General features: G+C 37.1%; 1 protein-coding gene across 1 annotated transcript in view; it reads left to right on the top strand.

The window, feature by feature from the left end:
• Positions 1–5241: 5241 nt before the first annotated feature.
• The window catches only part of zmiz2 (zinc finger, MIZ-type containing 2), a 76624-nt gene continuing 70604 nt past the window's right edge, over positions 5242–11261 (top strand). The window contains 1 exon segment of the mRNA XM_038296679.1: positions 5242–5614. The gene's annotated coding sequence lies outside the window, so the exon portion shown is untranslated.

Genomic DNA, 11261 nt, shown 5'->3' with positions numbered 1-11261 from the left:
CACACACATCAATTTCAAACAGATGGTATCGGCCGATACTGCACAGCCAGGAATCGAGTATCGGTATCGTGGCCTAAAAAATGGCATCGGCACAACACTAGTCATAATGTTCACCGTTAACAGGAAAAAAAACATTTAAAATGTATTACTTTCTTTAACGGCAGACTTTGTGACCTAAAGAGGCCAATATACTGCACTTGACATTATCAATGCTACAAGCGGGGCTCCCCTCTTGAAATACTGACTATGTAAAGCCCGCTGTACAGTGTGCGATTTTCTGGCCGATTTTCCAGTCGTGCGAGAATCTTTCAATTAGGCCGATTTTAAGCTTGATTGTGTGTCGTGAGTCGTGTAGCATACAGGGCGTTACGAGTGGCGATCAGCCTCTCACGACCACCTCCCAACCAGGAATCGTGAGGTTGGGAGAAAATCAAACATGTTTGATTTTCTCCCGACCGTCGTGAACAAATCGCTCAGGGCGCATGCGCAAAGGATTCTTCTTTTTCCTCTTCCTCTCAGATGAAAGCACAGAAGCATGGCAGGGATGCAATGAGTGAAATGCAGTTCTTTCTGTCAAATTGACAGACCGTAGTAGCAACGTTTGCTCAGCTAGCGAGCTTAATATTCCCCTTCTATTTGTTTGGCTTCCAGATAGACGAGTCAGGCTAGCGCTGTCTCACTGCGGAGCTGAGTCTGACGTGCTTTTTAGTCGCACAGTGTGAGCAGGTAGAGCGAATCAGAGCGTCGGGCTGAACATAAATCGTTAGCTGTGAACGCACACTGTACGACTAAACCCTGGGATTAGTTGTATTGTGTGAGCAGCAGCTGCGTGCAACGATTGAAAGAAATTGCACAGTGTACGCTTAAGTTGGAAGAAGACGCACTGTCGTTGGCCAGGTCATGTGACCTGGAAGAACGCATCACTTTACGGCCACAGGCTTTTTATATAATCATGGAGCGAAGGCTTTTACTCTAATTATTAGCGCAGTCCTTCCAATAAAGATGCAAGTTCAACTCACTGCAGCACTGTCAGATGTTTTTAAAGTGACCGTGCAATCCAACAAACTTTTCTCCTCTTGTTCAAGACGCTTTATTATCCAAATACAAACTTGGATCTTCTTGCCGCAGTATGACATGACAGGCACACCTGCAGCTCATTGCCTCATTAGCTGTGGAGTGCTCTTAAGCTTCTGACTGCCACTACCTCTACACCAGAGTGTTTGCCAATACTGGGTACTCTAGCCATGCTTAGTTTAGCAGAGTCTAACCTGAGGTTTTGGCTGCCAGTTTGTGGTACTCTAGCGAAGCTGAGTTTTGCTGAGTCAAACTGAGTTTTTGTCAACCTGAGTCTTAACTTTGTTTTTTTGTCTTTGCCTCTCGGCAGGAAGTCATCCTGAAAATTGGATTTTTTTCTGACCTTCTCTCTCTGGAAGGATCAACTGAGCTTCTAACCGAGCTGGGGTTCCAAACAGGGAGTTTGGATCCACTTTCCCCAAGAGGTCATTTGAGCTTCACACCGAGCAAAGGTTTCATCTGCACCACAGCCCGTTCAAGTACCACAGGAAATCTGAGTGGCAGTCAGCTTCTCCGTTCATCAAGGAACAACTGCAGTCTGAGTAAACCCTGTCTGCCCAACACCAAACAAGACAATCTCTGGAACATTCCACACAGACTGGATTCCATAAAGGACACCTTTTTCTGGAGAAGTGAGTCTGCAACCTATTCCTCCAATTCAAACCAAAGAATCGAATTTCCCACTGAGTCTGAACTAACCGCAGTGTCTTTCCCTCACTTTCCGGTTTGACAGTGTTCAGAGCAGCACTGGACTCATCTCAATATTCTTAATAAACCTGTTAAACTTTTCTCTGGTTTCTCTGTTTGGTCTTCTGCATTTTGGGTCAGGCTTTTAATTAAATCATGACAGAACACTCTGGAGTAGAGGTAGTGGCAGTCAGCAGCTTAAGAGCACTCCACAGGTAATGAGGCAATGAGCTGCAGGTGTGCAGGGAGAACCAATGAGGACGGGGCACCACCTGGTGGAGGAGGAAAGGAAACAAAAACAGAGCACACAAACTGGATTCCTGACAAAGATGGGGTCCGCAAGCCCTAGGGGGTCCACATAGGTACTGCATGGGGGGGGGCAAAAGTTTTGGTTGATTAGACTTTTCCCCCTGCAATTTTTTTCACTAATTGAAATGTGTTTAAATTCACATTAACATGAATTCAACACACTGTAGTAAACAGATAAATGGAGGCAGAAGATGTCTTTCAGTCATCAATGCACACATTTAGCATAGTATTTTAAGCTGGGCACCGTTTCATTCACAACACCCGTCCCATCAACCAGGAGTCAGAATCAGAAATACTTTAATAATCCCAGGGAGAAATTACTTTCGTTACATTCCTCCGTATGCAATAGAGTGAGTAAAGAACCTGTGTAATACAGTTTCATACAATATATAAAATTAGGGATTCCCTGCTCCATCTTGGCATTAGTTTGGAGGTCCTTGGCCTGGAAAACGTTGAAGACCCCTGTTCTAAATATTTAATTCAGGTTAAAGTATTCCTGCCATGTCACATGCCTTAAACCCAGCATTCCCATTGGTGCAGAACCCCTTTGAGTACCTATACATTTCGGACCATTGAAATCTACAAAAGAATTTCATATACATTGTTTTTTTTGTGAAGTTTTGTACTTTTATTTTATTACCACTCTGAACTTTTTGTGAATGCAACATTTAAAAAGAAATAATCGCTTTGATGAAAAGGTTGTAATGTACGATGGAATTAGGGCCAGGCTAGGACCACGCTTTTTTTTCCTCTTCTATTACGAGAACAAATCGTAACAATACGAGAATAAAGTCGTAAAATGATGAGAATTAAATCGTAACAATACGAGAATAAAGTCATAAAATTATAAGAATAAAGTCATTCAATTATGAGAATAGAGTCTTAAAAATTACAAGAATAATCTCGGAAAATTACGTTAATAGTCGTGAAATTACGAAAATAAAGTCGAAAAATTACGAGAATAAAAATCGCAACGAGAATAGTCATAAAATTATGAGAATGAAATCATAACATTACGAGAATAAAGTCGTAAAATTACGAGAATAAAGTTACAGTGAGAATAGTTATAAAATTACGAGAATTAAGTCGTAACATTACCAGACTAAAGTCGTAAAATTACTAGAATAAAGACGTAAAATTACGAGAATAAAGTCACGAGAATAGTCCTAATTTTACAAGAATAAAATCTTAACATTACGAGAATAAAGTTACAGTGAGAATAGTTATAAAATTACGAGAATTAAGTCTTAACATTACCAGACTAAAGTCGTAAAATTACTAGAATAAAGACGTAAAATTACGAGAATAAAGTCACGAGAATAGTCCTAATTTTACAAGAATAAAATCTTAACATTACGAGAATAAAGTTGTAAAATTACGTGAATAAGGTCGTAAAATTATGAGAATAAAGTCGTAAAATTTTGAGAATAAAGTCATTAAATTCCATGAATAAAGTCGTAAATTTATAAGAATAAAGTTGTAAAATTACGAGAACAACGTTGTAAAATTACAGTTATAACAATTGTAAGAGAATAATCATAAAATTACGACAATGAAATCATAACATTACGAGAATAAAGTTGTAAAATCATGAGCATAAAGTCGTAACATTGCGAGAATAAAGTCGTAAAATTATGAGAATAAAGTTACAGTGAGAATAGTTATAAAATTACGAGAATTAAGTCGTAACATTACCAGACTAAAGTCGTAAAATTACTAGAATAAAGACGTAAAATTACGAGAATAAAGTCACAAGAATAGTCCTAATTTTACAAGAATAAAATCTTAACATTACGAGAATAAAGTTGTAAAATTACGTGAATAAGGTCGTAAAATTATGAGAATAAAGTCGTAAAATTTTGAGAATAAAGTCATTAAATTCCATGAATAAAGTCGTAAATTTATAAGAATAAAGTTGTAAAATTACGAGAACAACGTTGTAAAATTACGGTTATAACAATTGTAAGAGAATAATCATAAAATTACGACAATGAAATCATAACATTACGAGGATAAAGTTGTAAAATCATGAGCATAAAGTCGTAACATTGCGAGAATAAAGTCATAAAATTATGAGAATAAAGTTACAGTGAGAATAGTTATAAAATTACGAGAATTAGGTCGTATATTACCAGAATAAAGTCGTAAAATTACTAGAGTAAAGACGTAAAATTAAGAGAATAAAGTCACAAGAATAGTCCTAATTTTACAAGAATAAAATCTTAACATTACGAGAATAAAGTTGTAAAATTACGTAAATAATGTCGTAAAATTATGAGAATAAAGTCGTAAAATTTTGAGAATAAAGTCATAAAATTCCATGAATAAAGTCGTAAATTTATAAGAATAAAGTTGTAAAATTACGAGAACAACGTTGTAAAATTACGGTTATAACAATTGTAAGAGAATAATCATAAAATTACGAGAATGAAATCATAACATTACGAGAATAAAGTTGTAAAATTATGAGCATAAAGTCGTAACATTGCAAGAATAAAGTCGTAAAATTATGAGAATAAAGTTACAGTGAGAATAGTTATAAAATTACGAGAATTAGGTCATAACATTACCAGAATAAAGTCGTAAAATTATGAGAATAAAGTCGTAAAATTACGAGAATAAAGTCATAACAAGAATAGTCATACAATTACAAGAATAAAGTCGCAGTATTAAGAGAATAAAGTCCTAAAATTAAAATTACGAGAAACAAGTTTTATTTTATGACAAGTCTGACAAGAAGCACGTTCTTTCCTAAAATGAGGAATGTGGAGCATTATGTTAAGTTAAAGTTTGGTGGTTTTTCTGGTTTGATAAATAAGGAAATCTTTTAGCAGCAGCATCAAATTTGTCGGAAGGTCAAGGTGGAATCAGGTTGCTGATTGGTGGAGCTGGTCGGAGCTCGAAGCTTTCTTTCTGAAACAGATTGTTCTAAAATGACTTCATTCTCGTTATTTTTCAACTTTATTTTTTCAATGTTATGACTTAATTTATTCTCATAATATTACGTCTTTATTCTAGTAATATTCCAACTGTATTCTCGTAAAATTACTACTTTATTCTGAAAAAATAAGAAAAAAATCTCTAGCCTGGCTCTACTCCGTCGTAGTAATGACCTATCAATTATAGCGAGGGTGAGTAAAACTACTATTTGTCAGAGGTCCTTGAACGCAGCACTAGCTTATCTCCGTTTAGCTAAGCTAACATAACTGTATACAGTAAAGCAGCTTCATTGTCTGCCAGCTGAGGCATACCCACGGTAAGCTGCGGGCTTTGTTGACAGTCAGTGTTTTTAAAGCGTCGGTTAGCATGCGGCTAACAGAGGAGCGTGTTCCGCTGTTATATAAAGTTAAGGGTGAGAGTTAAACAGCCCCTCCGGTTAGCTGCGGGTGTTAAAGCCCCTCCACAGACAGCTCTCTGCTGGCACTCCACACCGCGTCACACAAGCCAAACTTAAAGCGGCTGTCAGAGCTGCGCCTTCTCCGCTCCTTCAAACCGGGACAACCTGCGCCAGTTCCTCTCCATCCTCCCCGGGCAGCGCGATAAGGTAAGGGGAAAGAAAACAGCTGGTTTTCACCGTGTTTTATTTTTTAGTGACAGGGCGCGTGCAGAGGAGCGCACGCGGAGCCAGACAGAGAGAGGCTGCTCTCATCCACTCTGTGCTGCTGCTGCTGCACACCGATCAAATGCTTTGTTCTGCTCTGCTGCCCGCTGTCTCTGTGCAGAGATGCATTTACAAATCGACGTCGAAAACATACAAATAATAGATGCTCATTATTGAAACCGTATTGCACCGTGATGATGAGCAATAATAATTGAGCTGTCATATTAATTGAACAGGAATTTTATGAGTTCCTTGGATCTGTTAGGGAAGAATTACCTGCTGTGGAATGACTGGGTTCATGCTGGATGAGAAGGCAGCTGCAGGAATAATTTTTATCACTAAAACCATATGATTTGGAGAGCAAACAGTCGTTTTTAACTTTAGTGGGATATAATTTACAGAATGACCTGTTATAAAACAGGTGAGAGCGCAGCTCTCCTTCTGAGATTTGGAGGGAAAATTCAGTGCTGCATTGCATTTGCTGCCTGACCTTTACTGCAACATCTTAATTTATGTTATTCAATTTAATTCACACCATTTAAACATTTTTTTAAGCATCTCGCAATTTGTTTTAAACTGAAACAGACACCAATAAGTGCCTAAAACTGCAGCTGGATTAAAATGTTACATTTGATAACTGAAATCTTAAAAGTGTGGAGTGTACCTGGTTTCAGGTTCCCTGCAATCGCAGTGTTGGATCTCTGGGCTCTTAACTCAAGATCAGGCAGATTGGATGGAGAGCTAAAGAAGAGAGGATCCCCACAGCATGATGCAGCCACTACCAGATTGATTTATCCACATCTGATGTTAAGGTTAAATAGCAGGAGTTGGAGGATTTTTTTTTCCAGCTTTTTATTGAAAATCTTTGTCTTTAAAGTTGTGGGGAAATCATATTTAAATTTCAAATCATTCTGGCTCAAACATGTATATAAATGTACTCTTTATCAGACTTTTTTTTTTTTTTTTAACAAGGATTTTCTAAATTTTGGGACAATATGGTCTGATAAAGAGTACATTTATATACATGTTTAAGCCAGATGGATTTGACATTTAAATATGACTTCCAAATGACTTTAAAGATTTTCTTCATTGATTCCAAGGATGAATAAAATCAGCATTTATTTTTTCTAAAAAGAAATAGTTTTGTTTCTGATCGTGAGAAATATTTGCTTCACTGCCGGATGAAGCAGCAAACGTGGCTAAAAGGCACAGACGAACCTTTCCGGTTCTTGATCTGATGGCCCATGTCTCATTTTCCACATGGTTTGAGTTGATGCTTCCTTTCAATGTTAACTCACACAGTTTATAGACGACACCCCCGTGTTTTCTTAGGTCTATAATTTGGTTGCTGGAGGTCATTTCCTGCTGTCAGTTTTTTTTTTTTTTTTTTGTCTCAAATGTTTCCAACCACAAAATGAAATATTGCATCTAAGTAGAATCTGCAAACTTCTGTAGCTTAGTGACTTTCTGTTGAATGTTTTAAGTTTATTACTTTATGGAATCTGACATTACATTGAATTGGATTATAATTAGATTTAATTGAACTGTGAAACTGTTTAGCTATGCCACACTGAATGTATTTTATTCTGGATAGGAAGTGGATACATAAACTAAAAACAAAAGTATTCATGGTTACAGTTAGAAAGTATTTTGAAGTCAGTGAAACTACATTTGACCTGAAGTGATGTTTTATGATTTATTCCAGGCAAAAACACAGAAAACCAAGTATTTATAATTATAAGGATAAGAGATTTTCTGGTTTAATTAGAGTCAAAATGACTATTTTTCTGTAACATAGGATCAATGAGGTTAGGTTTAGACATTTTCTCAACAGGGGCGGTTCTAGACCACGTTTACTAGGGGCGGCAGTTTTTATAGGGGCACACAAAAGCATGAACCAAGAAAAAACAGGGACATAGCCATCGTTGGAAATATAAAAAGAAACAAAGAGCCTCTGGTTTAATCGAGTGACAAGATTCTTATTGAAAATGTGTATTTTTGGGGGCATTTTTTTGTTTTACAGTTTACACTTTACCTTAAATAAAAAAAAAAGTCCTTACAATACAAAAAATTCACTGAAATAATTAGTTGCTAATTAAAATGAAACTATTCTTTGGACTATTAGGATGGTAACCTGGATGGACTGACTGCATAGATTAAGTTTTCAGGTGGACTTTCTCACTTAAAAACATATTAAAACTACTTTATTCCCACTGATCACAGCAAATATAGCTGCCATTGTTACAGGCAAAGAAAGGATAGAGTAGCTCCGCCCAACGCGCATCAAACCCACTTTCCCACCGCGCAGCTAGAGCAGCAAAGATGCTTCAGCTGCGCATCAGAACTAAACCTGTACAAGCATCAAAAATGAAGCAGCACGCGCATTTTTGCTGCTCTTGGTGCTTTAGGTGTGAACGTAGCATAGCAGTGGCTAGCTTCCAGCCATGGCGTCCAACACAAGCATTGGGAGGTCGATTAGTTCATGTGTCAGGGTACGCGCACAGGGGGGAGGGACAAGCAGACGGCCATGATGTCAGTCATGTATCATGTACAACGGACTGTCTTTTGTGATTGATTGGGGGCCATTTATTTTAGTTTCACTTCCAGGGCCTTCTATTTCGTTGCTTGCTAAGCGGCTGTGGGGAGATCTTTAATCTTTTCATTTTTATATTTTTACTTTTATATTTTTTCCTGCTTGCTTTGATTCTGTTTTTTTTTCCTGTATTTTAATCATGTAAAGCACTTTGCATTGTCTTTGTACTGAATTGTGCTATACAAATAAATTTGCCTTGCCTTGCCTTGCCTTTAAGCAACACGATAAAAAATGCGTCAGAAAAGATCTCCTACTGCACCTTTAACTTTAAATCAGAATTAAAATAGAAAAAAATGTAATTAGTCAAAGGCAGCTATTGGTCGCTATGTCTGTTCCAGTGCACATGATCAATAGAAATATCTCTCTTTTTTATTAGAGGGGCCATAACAGGAGCCAGGACTAGTTCTACAGGGGCCCTGGCCCCCGTTGGCCCCTCTCTAGATCCGGCCATCATTTTTAACCTCAGAGGTTGGACCAATTGAGCAGCATTGCATGCAACAATTATCTTCAAACTGATAGTTGTTAGTTGTAGCTTTGCTGTTGGTAAAAAGGTAAAAAACCTGTTTCATGTAAGAAATGTTAACTGGGAAAGAATTCATGTAGTGAATCGCAACATTTCGAATGTTTTCATTTTTATAGAAAAAATATTCTAGCTTGATGGTCCTTTTAACCTGGTTAAGACCGAGATCTAAAAATGTTGTTGCCTTTAACTCCGACTCATCATCTGAGTCAACATGTTGGGATATTTGATCTGAAACTAATTATTAGATGTAGGCACGCTAGTTATCGATTAGTGAGTTGATTGATCTTATCGATTGACTATTGGTATATAAAATCTTATACCGTAATTTTCAGACTATAAGCCGCGCCTGAATATAAGCCGCAGAAGCTAAATTGCATGATTTTTACATATACAAGCCGCACCGGACTATAAGCCGCAGGTTTTTTATGTTTAATTACCATATGGTTCGTGCACAGAGAGGATTGTCGGGAAAGAGGCAACTGTTTGGGGAAGCTCCTATTTATTAACTTTTAAACACAATTGAATTGAGACAATTCTTCCTGCCGGCGTCTCCAACGTCTCACCATTGATTCCAAGGTTTCGTGCAGCGGTTCTTTTTCCTTTGTTTACTGCCAAATTGACTGCCTTTAACTTAAAAGCTGCATCATATGCATTTCAACGTTTGTTTTCCATAATGAGGGTTTCACACAAACTGTCTTGCGCTCGCAATGTTTGCTTTCTCGGAGTCTGCTTCCGGAGGACGTCTGCATTCCTGCGCACTGGGCTACTTGTGTGTTGAAGCAAATGTGACGTCAACACGGTGGATGGTAAAATCTAGATTAAGGTACCGTATTACCCTAGTGGCCGTTAGCTGTAAAACTCCATAGATAAGCCACATCGTTATATACGCCGCAAGGTAGAAAAATGTGGAAAATGTTGCAGCTTATAGTTCAAAAATTACGGTAATTGTATATGAAAATCATATAATCGTATATAACATCAATATTAAATAAGCAACAAAAGTCAAAATATGTAAATATAAAGACATATATTAAATATTTTATAGAAAACTATATATGTATAAAATTCAATATTAAATAGTAGTCTTTATAGATTATAAATTATATCTGCTGTAAGTTGGTTATTCATGTTTTACTGTATATTCTTTGTACCATTTCTCTATATTTCAATCCGATTACCGAATTACTTAACGATTATTTCAATAGTCAAATAATTCAGAGTACTAACGTCTAACTGGTTCTTTCAGCCCTAAAATTAATAAACCATTCATTGACATTAATTATTATACAGTTATTTATTCCCTAATTATATTATTGCTTTGATTTGAACAATATTTACGCTGGAATGAGAGAAGAACATCTTATCTAAGAGCAAAGCAGCTTGTTTGGCTGTGAAAGGCCAACCCAGCGGTTCTGTTGACAGCCTTCACAATCCTCTCAGACCATTAAAGCGGTTTCCTATTCTTTTCAAGCCAGCCTATCGCCACAGGGATCAGGAGAGAACCGGGTTACACCCCGGACAGATCGCCACTTCTGCTTATCATGCTCACATTATGCAATGATCTATAAAGTGACATGGTAACCTCGTCATTGCTCTGTTAACCTCATAAACACCGGGACCGTATTTGTAGTCGCTAATCCCAATGGAGCTGTTGAGGTTGGGGTTTGGTTTTTGGGATCAGGTTGTGGTCGGAATTTAATTTTCCAGCCAAGGGGATACAAAAAAAAAAATGGTTTAAAGCTGTTATTTAAACAAGCATGACTTGTTGTTTTGGAGTTGGAGCGTCTCTCTGAGGTGAGGAAGCCTGTGCCTGTTTTTCCTCTCTGGCCGTGACTTCCTGCATGTATCATGGGCACAAAAACATGTTGTGATGGCCGTAAGGCCAGGCTCTGCTGCTTTAGCAAAAATACTTTACGTATAAACACATACAGATATCACATTAGTTCATTGAATCATTTTAAAGGAAGTGCTGACACTGAATTTGATTCAGGGAATATTTCTGTATTCTTAAAAAAAAAAAAAAACTAAAAAAAAAAAATCTGTTATTTGAATTATTATTCAGTTTATTTGTTCAAAATCCCTTCAGTCACTTTTATTTGATATTTATTGGAATAGAAAATCCCTTTATTGTCCCACAATGAGGAAAGTAACAGCAGCAAAAAGATTATAGAAAAAATGGTCTCACAAATATGGACCTTAGAATAATGTATAAGAATAACATAATAGTGAAGAGTTAGAAAATAACCAAATTAAATAATGCACTGTAAAGAGTTTTAACGATATAAAAAAAACTCTGCATCTGGTGAATAAATAACCAACATAAAACTATGGACATTTTCACAATAATGCAGCATCAGAGATGTGCAAAATGACAGCAGCAGGTTATTTAACTGAATAAGGTGGAGGTCTTTAATAGGGGTCTGCGACCCCTTGGGGGTCCGCTGAGGTACTGCATGGGGGTTCACAAACATTTT

The sequence above is a fragment of the Cyprinodon tularosa genome, unplaced genomic scaffold (assembly GCF_016077235.1).
Source record: "Cyprinodon tularosa strain WSP-4 unplaced genomic scaffold, ASM1607723v1 ctg374, whole genome shotgun sequence".
NCBI lineage: Eukaryota > Metazoa > Chordata > Actinopteri > Cyprinodontiformes > Cyprinodontidae > Cyprinodon > Cyprinodon tularosa.
The sequence above is the reverse complement of the archived record's forward strand: the minus strand, read 5'-3'. Positions and strand labels throughout refer to the sequence as shown.